Source organism: Papaver somniferum, chromosome 5 (assembly GCF_003573695.1).
Source record: "Papaver somniferum cultivar HN1 chromosome 5, ASM357369v1, whole genome shotgun sequence".
Taxonomy (NCBI): Eukaryota; Viridiplantae; Streptophyta; class Magnoliopsida; order Ranunculales; family Papaveraceae; genus Papaver; species Papaver somniferum.
Genome location: NC_039362.1, coordinates 162,536,908 through 162,548,047, shown reverse-complemented (window position 1 = coordinate 162,548,047; position 11,140 = coordinate 162,536,908). Strand labels below are relative to the sequence as shown.

Genomic DNA, 11,140 nt, shown 5'->3' with positions numbered 1-11,140 from the left:
TTTCAAGACACGCTAAAGTTTAGATAGATATCCTTTTAGCAGTCACTTCATTGATTCTGAATCCATTGACTAAAATATGCATGTCTTGCAAAAAATCTCTTTTTTCGTTTTTAGACATGCAACAAATTATATCTACCAAATTCTCATATTGGTAAAACAAAAGGCTTTATCAAACTCCCAGATATATACTGTCAGGAAAACTACAAATAAATACAAAACGAAAAAAGAGACAAAAAAAAGTTCTTCACAGAGTACAATGTAAAAAACTAATTCGAAAATATACATTTTCAGGGCGTTCGTTGTTGTTGGTTTCCTGGTCCATTTTCTCTGATTAGCAATTTTTCTTTGCTTGACCTCAACATCCATAGGTCCAACCTTGAAATAAACCAACGAAGGTAAAGGAATTAATAAAATAAATATAAATAAAGGAAAATGAACATGCAATGAACTAAAGAATATTATTTTTCTTTACATCGTAAGAGTTACACTTAACCACCGGTAATGCACATGTTAGTGTAGGTATTTGAATTCATATTTAGACTCAAATAGTAACTCATATACGAAGTAGGGAAAGAAATCTCAGATGAAAGGGACAATATCAAATCATTTCATGGGAATGCAATTCGTAGTATCTTGCTATATTACTTTTAAAGAAATAAAAGCATCGACATGAATTATTATGAAATTTTTATTCTGCATAGTCCTGCTATAAGTTCATTTCCATTAAAGAGAAACAACGTATCGAAATAATAAACACAAAACAAAGCATAAAATCATTTGTAACTCGAAAAACGTTCCATTTAATATCCCACTCAGTAGACAATTCAACTTGTCTTGTATTAGGTGCATCTTTTAAAAATACACACATGATCATCTAAGACTACTAACCATGAGCCGAGATGTAGTATTTACATGATCCTCTCTCGAATGTGATAACAATCATCGCCACCTTTGATTTATCGGAAGTCGGGTTATCATTGAAAAAATTCTCTGCATTATCTGTATAGATCACCCACCCAAAAACAAAGTGAAATAAGAGGTTTAAAATCAAAGAAAAGAAAAGAATAGCACAAATAAAAATCGCAAAAAAACATAGATAAGAAGTATGATAAAACAATGAAAACTCCCATGGAAAAAAAGAAGGTTTAGTTTTATCACCTAATCTCCCTTTGAGAAGAAATCTCACCAACTGCAAAACCAAAAAAATGAAAAATCCCTGAAATAACAAAAAAACAAAAAAAAAACGATTTAATATTTTATACCTAGTGTGAGTTCATTGTTATCATCGCAAAGCTTTAAAAGAACCATGACCTCTCATTACCGCAATTTTATTATTACCACCACCGCAACATTATTATCATTAGAAACTTCAAAAGAACCGCGACCTCCCAGTGCTGCAACCAATGCTACATGCAAAACAAACAACAACAACAAAATGGATAAGAAAAAGAACCAAAAACTACATGAAATAGAAGAATATAAAAACCTAGTAAAAAAAAAAAGCAACCTGCAAGCTAGGTTTGGCGTTTGTTCGAGAGCTTTATATATGGAGTAATCAAGACCGAAAATTCCGTAAAAAAAAAAACTCTGGAAACAACACCTATTCTTAAAAGTTATATAATATTTAAAATATTGGATATCCAGTATTTTTTGATAGCCCCATTTAATTATTACAATATTTTTGTTCTAAAAATAACGAAAATATCCTACATGTCCAGGAAATGAGAATGGTTTCTAAAATTTACATCTTATTTGTTGCAGTATTCTAGAGTAACCATGGCCGAAGATTCCATGAAAAACAACTCTATTTAGGAAACAATACCGATTCTTAAGAATTATGTAATATTTAAAATATTTGATATTCACTATTTTTGGATAGACGCATTTAGTTACTGCGTTATTTTTGTCCTAAATATAACTAAAAGATATACGCATTTAGTACTGCAATATTTTTGTCCCAAATTTACCGAAAATTTGCATCTTATTTGTTGTGGTATTTTTCTCCGAAAATATTGAGTATATTCCCTACATTTAGGAATAAGAATTTTTTTCTTACAATATTTGTTTTTTATTTCTTTATGAAATATGCCATATTAATTAATAAATCAAAATATTGAGATATGTTCATTGTATTCTATTGGGTTGCACTTTTAGTTTTTCCTGACATTTCTTTTTTGTTCCTCTTTTTCAAAGTTTTGCTAAATATCATATCTAGTTCATCATGTTTATCTATTAACGATTGTATCTTGACTATTGGGAAGAATTAGAAATCATTTTCTTTCTTTGCGGAAGAGGAGGTACGCATCCGATATTTACAGGTAATTTTCTACAACTTTATGTATTTTGATTTTAAATTTTAATCATTGACCAAAATTTGATCAATACCTTTTTATTTACTTTGGAATTGTATACTGCAATTAGGTTAGTTTAATTGGTAGTAGAATATTTGGGTAATGTACTTATGATTAATATATTTATAAGAAATGTAATTTGGACATTAAATATTTTTTTTTAATTAATTTAATAGTTGATTTTATTTTATGTTGAAATCGTGATGAAAAAAATATTTTGATGTGATTTCATTCGATATATTTAAGAATTTTATTGTTAAATACATTTTTGGTAATGATATGAGATTTTATTAGATCTAACTATTTTAGGTAAAATGAATTATTGGATATGATTGATTAAAAAATATATTGTGGGGCCGAAAATATTTTCCTCAAATTTTATTGGCCGAAATTTTATTAATTACCAAAAATCTATTTATGATGGGGCCAGAATTAACCAGAAGCTCCAATTAACCAGGTCTCCAGAAAAATTCTATTTTTACATAGAGAATCGGTATTTCCCGGGCAGCTGCCGCACGGGTCATATTCTAGTTTTTTTTTTTTTTTTAAAAGGGAAACTCTAGCCATGGGATTGAAGCATTCCTTAAGAAAAACTCATACTGTTCGAAAACTCAACAATCTCACTCATACTTGTCCATTTATTTCAACTTCACAATCATCTGGTCCAAGCTTGATGGTCACCTGTGATCAACCAGCGGCATTGATTGAATCAAATCGTCTGGAAAAATCAAACCCTAAGAGCCTGTTTGGTATAGTTTTCAAAAACAGTTTTCTGTTTTTAAAATCAGAGAAAACAAAAAACAGGAGAAAACGTGTTTGGTAGGGACATTTTTAGAAAATGTTTTCTATCTGTTTCTGAAAACAAAAAAGTGAAAACAACAAATTATTGTTTTTTGTGTTTTCTCTTTTTTTTCTTGGTTTTTTTTTTCTATTCAAAACAAAGTAAGAGATCGGGGGAATGACTGCAAGTGAGTCATGGATAATATCACTATCTCTTAGACGAATCTTTACATTTGATACGATTTAGTTGATTTTCCTTGTTTTGAAAAACAATTTACCAAACAATTTTTAGAAAATGAAAACAAGGAAAAAAGAGTATGTTTTTAAAACAGTGGAAAACTATTTTTGGAAACTGTTTTTGAAAACTGTACCAAACAGGCTCTAAGTTTCTCAAATACAGTTTACCCCATCCTGTTGTAATTGATCCCTCAATAATCCTTTCTTTTCCTGAAACTCGAGTTACTACCCTTCCGAACGGTTTAAGAGTTGCTACTGAATCTAATTTAGCTGCTAAAACAGCAACCATAAGTGCTTGGATTGATGCAGGGAGTAGACATGATACTGATGAGACTAGTGGCGCTGCTCATTATGTTGAGCATATAAAGTTAACTGCAGCATGTAGGATGTCAAAGGAAGAAAGGCAAGAAAAGATTCAGGATATGGGAGGGTGTTTGAGTGCTAAAACTGCTAGGGAATATACTGCTTATAATCTGACGGTCAGAGATAAGTATGTTCCTAATGCACTTTATATTATAGCTGACATTTTGCAGAAGAATTCGTATTATAGTTATCAAGATGTCGACTCTTTAAGAAATATTATTCTCCAAGAGAAACAAGCGGTGAGAAAATTTCTAAACTTGCAGTTATATTCTCTAGATACAAATGTGTTCTCTTATCTATTTGCTAATTGTGAATCATTTTTGGATTTAATTTTATGTAAAACAAGCTGATGCTGTGTATGTTTTTTTTTAACCACCCCAGGTTGAGAGATGTCCTGAGAAACTTATTTTTGATCATCTGCATACTGCAGCGTTCCAGTCCTCTCCTCTAGGTAGAACTGTATTGGGGCCTGATCATGTTATCAAGACAATCCACAGAAATAAAATTGTCAATTTCATTTCAACTCATTACACACCTCCTAGAATGGTAAGTACACATTGGAAAAGCTAATTACTTACCTTTTTTTCTATTTCTTTTTTTAAGAGACCTCTTTATAATCACCAATCTATCCCGGTGTAAGTGGGATTCAGAACCAAACCCCTTGGTACAATAACTAAGTGCCTGACCAACTCAACTGATGGACACTTACAGTTTGGACTCTATTAGCAAACCACAGTTTATTTACATTTTACCATTCGTCGGCAACTTAAGAAACCTTATCAATGTATCAGGTCATTGCTGCTGCTGGGGCTGTAAAGCACGAGGATATCGCTGACAAAGTAAAGAAGTTAATTGCGGACCTGCCAACTGATCCTACTACTGCTTCTCACCTGGCATCTAAAGAACCAACAATTTTCACCGCTTCTGAGGTGCATCTACTTTTTTTTTTTGGATCTTTGAAATATCTGTTTTTTGTTTTATGAGTACTATTGTTTCTTTCGTTTATTAACGCTGTACTATACCCAATTTTTTTCTCATTTATGCCAACTCCAGGTTAGAATAATTGACGATGGTGTTCCCCTTGCTCATTTTGCTGTTGCATTCAAAGAAGCATCTTTGACAGACCCGGATTCAATTGCTTTAATGGTTATGCAGTTCATGCTAGGTTCTTGGAGTAAGAGCACAGTGTTTGGAAAATTCATAGGGTGAGTGTGTTTCTTCAAAGACAATGCTTCATTTGGGAGATTTTATGCTGTAACCTGTTTCCTTACCTGGTGGTGGTTTGGCTGTTAACATTCGTTTCATTTTGGACCTTCGGGAATTTGTGAACAGTTCAGAGCTTGCTCAGAGGGTTGCCATTGATGATATTGCTGAGAGCTTGATGCCTTTCAATAAAAACTATAGGGATGCTGGTCTGTTTGGTGTGTACGCCTGTGCCAAGGTAAGATCACGCTTGGTTTTATCCTTTGCTCAGAATATTTTTCTAGTTTAAATATCTGACAGTTCTTCTTTTAGTTTTTTTATTTTATAATTTAATTGCTACCCTTCTTTTCATTTATTTATTTTTTGCTTTATAAGACGGCTTCTAAATTTTTTTGACCATTCATCATCACCATTCTGCATTTTCCATGCTAATTTCATAAATAGAGCTTTATTAATGACCTCTAACTTTCTTAATCCAAGACCCACCCACTGCAACTGGAGAACAAACTTCATCCCATTTTAGGTCACTTATAGACATACATATTATAAATTAAAATGCTGCATAACTCAAATTTACCCAAAATTAACCTTTCCTGAAAAGATAGAAGCTTCCGTTTCCAATCAGCCAGTTTATTCTGCAACATATCCACACAATTCCAAGCATGACTTGATTTAATAAATCCAGGAACTAATGTTGCACAGGTCAGCAATTCGTAATCTCCTTGCATTACTAGTATCTCCAACAACACATTTTCTCTTCTCCATACTTATCATGTGACGAGAAGATTTCTGATATTCTCTTAAAGTCTTCATTAGTTTACTCACATTCCTCTTATCACGACCGCAAAACAAAAAATTTCATCGGCAAAAAAATACATGCGGAGGTTGAACTCCATTTTCATTCAGCATAGGAATCAATTTCTTTTCTATCACCATTGCATGTAGAATCTTGCTCAAAACAGCTTCTGCTATAACAAAAAAAAAGGCTGATAATGGGTCACCTTGCTTCAAGTCTCTCCACCCAGTGAGAAGTGGCCCACTAGATCTCCATTTACCATCACAGACACTATAGTAGATTGAAATAACACTTGTAACTGCTGAATAAATTTTTCAGAATAATCATGATGTCTCATTGCTTGAAACAGAAAATTCCAACTAAGAGAGTCACAAGCTCGAGTAATATCCAGTTTCAACCCAACATTGCCCCCTCTTCTTGTAGTTTCCAAATTCATTTATCAATTCAGAAGCTAAAGCTATTTGGTTCTGAATGTTTATTCCATTTATGAAAGCTCCCTGTTGCAGGGAAACTACTACATCTATAACAAGACTTCTTGTAGTCAGGATCTTAGTTATAACTTTGAAACAAAAATTACTTAATCCAATTGGTCTAAATTGACTGGCTTTTTTTGCACTGCACCTTTGGAAGTAAGAATAAAAAAATTGCATTCATACCTTTGAGGAATAAAACCCCTGCTCCAAGAAAACTGATGTATCAAATCACCACCAATAATCTCCCAAGCATATTTGTAACCAACCAGCAAATCCATCTGGACCAGGAGCACTATCTAGATCCATATAATAAACTGCACACTTTATTCCACTCTTCTAGTTCCACATCATTAACTTCTACTGTTGCATCAGGAGTTCTACTTGTACCAGAATCTTACTTTTGGTTTTCTTACTATTTGCTTGCATGTCTTGTTATTTTTGTGTCTTAATTTGGTATAATGCAAGGAAACTACCTGTGTACCTTAAAATGAACCATTTGCAGGAGTGGTTGAAAATGTTTTCATGTCAACCGTTTCCTTTGCCAGCTGCTCTCTTTTGTATCCTTCACAGTCGCATTTATCTAGTTCATCTACCTAGTGTTTCCCGTTTGGGACTTCTATAATTCTTACTACATAACCAATTTTTTTCTGTGCTTAATGTTGCATTTTGCAATTCAAAGCTTTGTCCTTTTGTGCTTCCTTGATTTAAAAGCAGTCGTAGTTAGTGTTAACAGTTTGATGATTCTAAATTTCTAATTATTTAGTTTTCCTGTCCATTGATCTCACGCGGATTGCTTGGATGAATTGGCCCATGCAATTATGTATGAGATAAACAAGTTAAAATACCGAGTTTCAGAAGCTGATGTCATCCGCAGTTGTAATCAGGTATCTCTTCGTGCTGCTCACTTGCTTACATATTTCGTGGACAATTTCAAACCTTGGCTTTTGCTGGCCTTATGTAATCTTGACTGGATAAGGTCAGGTATTTTTATCCTTTTGTAAGCACACTTATTCCTCTATTGAGGAAGAAGGGGGGCTATCCCATCCATCCATGAAAATTTTAGTAAAGGAGTAAATTTAAAGAAAAACACAAGAAAAAGGATGTGCATGTGTGTGGGTACTGGTGGGCAGGGATGTAGTGGCATAACTGGCTAACCCCAGCTCATTCATGGAAATTGGATAATGGTAAGACCAAATTCTCCAAGGATTAAGAATAGTCCAAGGAACAACAACTGGGTCTTGTGCAACACATGAATCCCGATGTACCTCCATCACATTAGTTGACACCATTATTTAGCATAAACTGCGTTTGCACACTGTAAGATTTGTTTTCTTTTCTTCAATTTTTCGTTTTTGTTAAAATGATAAAACAACAGTTCATGGACGGGACTATAAATCCCTCGTAAGGACAATATGTGCTTCGACAAGAATCATATGGGGTAGGTTTTCAAGACTAAACTGCTTATGGGTTAAAAAAATTATGAAATAGGAATTTCAACAATTATTGTGGAACAAACTTCCTATGCAGGGTGCTGGTATATCTCTCGTTCAGACATGTAAAGTATTTTACATCCTTCAACTTCCTGAACAACTGACATAAGATAAGACTGAAAGAGTACAAAAGAATGGATTAGAGAGACAAGTGGTGGTTACTCAGGGTTTTGAATACCCTAGCCAATAACCTTCACCTCTTTTGTTATAATTGTATTTCATACCTGGAAAAGGAGGTAAAGGGCCGTGAATGTTCCCAGTTCTAATAGCGCCCGTAACAGTCACGGCAATTTATATCTCCATATTGTTAGCTGTTTAACTCATGATTTCTATTTGCTTGGCATGATTTGAGAAATATTTCATTTTGATATCTAAACTGTTATAAAAAGTGGCTAAATATATGAAGAGTTTGGCTCACCTGAGCCCTAACCTGGTGCAGCCACTAATAATGTGGGTAGCTATCAACATGCTAAAGTTGAATGCATTCAGTCTAAATTTCTCCTTCATCTATAAATTTGGATTTTTCCTGGATAGCTCTTTTGATTTGGATAAACCACTGAAGGATAATATTTTTACTCGTTTTGTTTATGTTTTAGTTTTTTTTCTTATCTCAAAAGTACCCTTTAACTTTGTGATTAAAACATTTACGCTACGAATTGAAGTTGAATATCGGCCTGATCTTACCTCATTTGGTGATTGATTTTGTGTTAGGGTACCATGTTTTGGTGCTGTCAATGTTTCCAAGTAAATTAGCATGCCCGTAAGGTCCCACATGTCTATTTACTGGGCATAATTTCATGTGCAAATTAGGTGCGAAACGCACTAGTTACTCACATGTTTTATTATTAGTTGGACACAAACAAGTAGTATAATAACATATACCTTAGTTTATATACATGTGTGGGAACCAATAGAAATATCTTGTTAACTAGGTCTTCAGATTAGAACTTCTTCATTTTGATGGAAGAAAATTATATGTTATAAATGAGACTAGAAGAGAGTCTTTCTCAATTGTCATGCTTTAAAATATATATGGGTCTTACTCATCTATCAGTAGGTGCACACTTTTTAGTTGATCTTATTTACTAGGATGCCTCTAACTTGAGTACATGATCTGAAATTTAACCACACTCCGAGCAGGATAGCACTGATCCAGTTTTGTTAAAACTAAAGTCTAAACGTGATTCGTTGTTAATCCATAAAAAAGGCAACAATTTATACTTATGGATACTAGGAAGTTTGTATTGTTTTTTGTTATAAGCAGCTACCACTAACATGAAGTTGTTTCGCAGTTGAAGTCTTCTATTCTGCTCGAACTTGATGGGACCACCTCAGTTGCTGATGCTATTGGTAGTCAGGTAACTTCAAAGCTGTTGGAACCTTAGTCCCACGTTGCGGTTTTAGAGTTGAGTTTTACCCATGAGTGTATGACGAGTTAGGGTTGGCACCCTAACATTTGGTATCAGAGTCAACCACCACGAACCAAACCCCTTCCAATGAAGGGGTGACCTATAGGCTGGACTAAAGCGTGGGAGCACCTATATATGGGCGTCTATAGGATGGACTAAAGCATGGGAGCACCTATATATGGGCGTAATTGTCACCGCATCGAATACTGGTAGTCAAGAAGCGGGGTGGGATGTTGGGACCTTAGGCCCACGATGCTTAGATGGTGTAGAATCGCGTAGTTTATAAATCAGTGGGGTCTATCAACTTGTAGACCGGTTTTAGAGTTGAATTCTATCCATGGATTTATGACGAGTTAGCATCGGTACCCTAACAAAAGCTCTCTGAATCTCCAAATAACTTGATCTTATGAGAATAAGAAAGGAAACATATTTTTAAGTGTTCATATATGGGGTCTCCGTTGTTTCTCTGTACAATTGATTTGGTTCAACATCCAGTGGTGGAGAATACAATCAAAATTTTCTTCATATTAGCTTTTATATCTTGATTTACTTGTTTGCTCGCAGCTACTTGCTTTTGGCAGAAGAATTTCATTTGCCTGTTTGCTAGGATTGAAGCAGTGGACGCAAGTACCATCAAGCGTGTCGCCAACCGTTTTATATCGGATCGGGTATGAAACAATATGAATTTATCACGTCTCCCTTATAAAGGCAGAAACCCATGAGCATTACATGCGATGCAGTTTCTATTGTTTCATGTATCACCATTTGTTTTCTTCTGGTGCAGGATATAGCGATTGCGGCCATGGGACCCATCCGGAGGCTTCCTGAATACAATTGGTTTAGGCGGAGTGCCTCCTTGAATCGCCAATGGGAGGGTGGCAAATGACTAAAGCATCACTACTTGTATGTACCGATAGGTTTTAGCAGGTGTTGACGCCACATTATTTTCTGAAGGGATGTAACACTAATATGGGTATATTGGATCATGATTTATGTGGATAAAAATAGATACTAGTTTACCTGAATCAAAGTGGATTTATAATGTTTCTTAAAAGAATCTTTATGATTCTGGATTATAATAGATTGAATTAGGATTAATGTAGATATATAAAAGTTGGGGTAGATTAGGTCCTGTTTTCATCTTGATTTTACTGTTAGAACCTCTTTTAAATATCTGGTATGCATTTTGAGTTGTTAGTTGTTTTTTACCTGCCGAATAACTGTGTCCAAATGAAGATTTCATCCTCAGTCCAACCCTAAGCTCCTCTGATCAATCTAAGTCCCCAGGTAAGTTCACTTAAACTTCTAGTTTTCACTTACAAATATATTTGTTCTATCACTCGGCTAATTCCCCTATTATTATAGTTTAGAGTTTTGCTTGCAATCCTTTCACAATTGCTTTTTCAAGTGTGTAATAGGTCTTTCGATTCTGTAATAGTCTGGTATTTTTCAACTTTGAAGGCTTTAGGAGGTGCTTGACGACTTCCTTTTCTCGAACAACCATTGTAAGTTTAGTATTAAAGCGTTTAGGCAGTAGTTTTGAAGTACTTAATTTAGCGTTTCTCCACCTTCTGTCTCTTGTACTACTCCTTGTAAGTGTTGCGTTGTAAAGCACACCTTCTAAGTTATAGTTATATATCAATTTGTATGTGTTGTTTTATATATCACGCCTAGGCTATAATTTTACGACACTCCTTTAGGTTATAATTGTATTTCAAAATATATATTTGTAAGTGTTGTAATCTGGAGCACACCTGTTAGGTTATAATTTACTTTTTGTCATATTTGTGAATACTTCAAATTACCCCGGTGGGAGTCAACCTATTCAAATCAATAATGATCATCCTAGTTTGGAATTGTCAAGGAATCAACCAACCAACATCCATACAACATTTATGGGGATTGGTTTCCCATCACAGACCCAACATCCTATTCTCTCTGAGACTTTGGCAAATGATCATCATATCGGAAGCTTGACACAATCCTTTCAGTTCCGTAACCATTTTTCTGTCCCAAAAATTGGAAAGCGAGGTGGTTT

General features: G+C 34.3%; 1 long non-coding RNA gene and 1 pseudogene across 2 annotated transcripts; one reads left to right on the top strand and one right to left on the bottom strand.

Annotated features, from left to right (window-relative positions):
- LOC113278048 lies at nucleotides 1–1,580 on the bottom strand. 2 transcript variants are annotated; one of them, XR_003325274.1, is made up of 5 exons: nucleotides 1,508–1,580; nucleotides 1,312–1,406; nucleotides 1,159–1,216; nucleotides 889–999; nucleotides 1–375 (listed from the first exon to the last, which is right to left on the bottom strand). It is a non-coding gene; the product is annotated as an uncharacterized LOC113278048 (long non-coding RNA). The 2 variants fall into 2 exon arrangements; XR_003325273.1 differs by having other exon boundaries at nucleotides 1,322–1,406.
- Nucleotides 1,581–2,916: 1,336 nt separating this feature from the next.
- LOC113279966 lies at nucleotides 2,917–9,988 on the top strand (annotated as a pseudogene).
- Nucleotides 9,989–11,140: the final 1,152 nt, after the last annotated feature.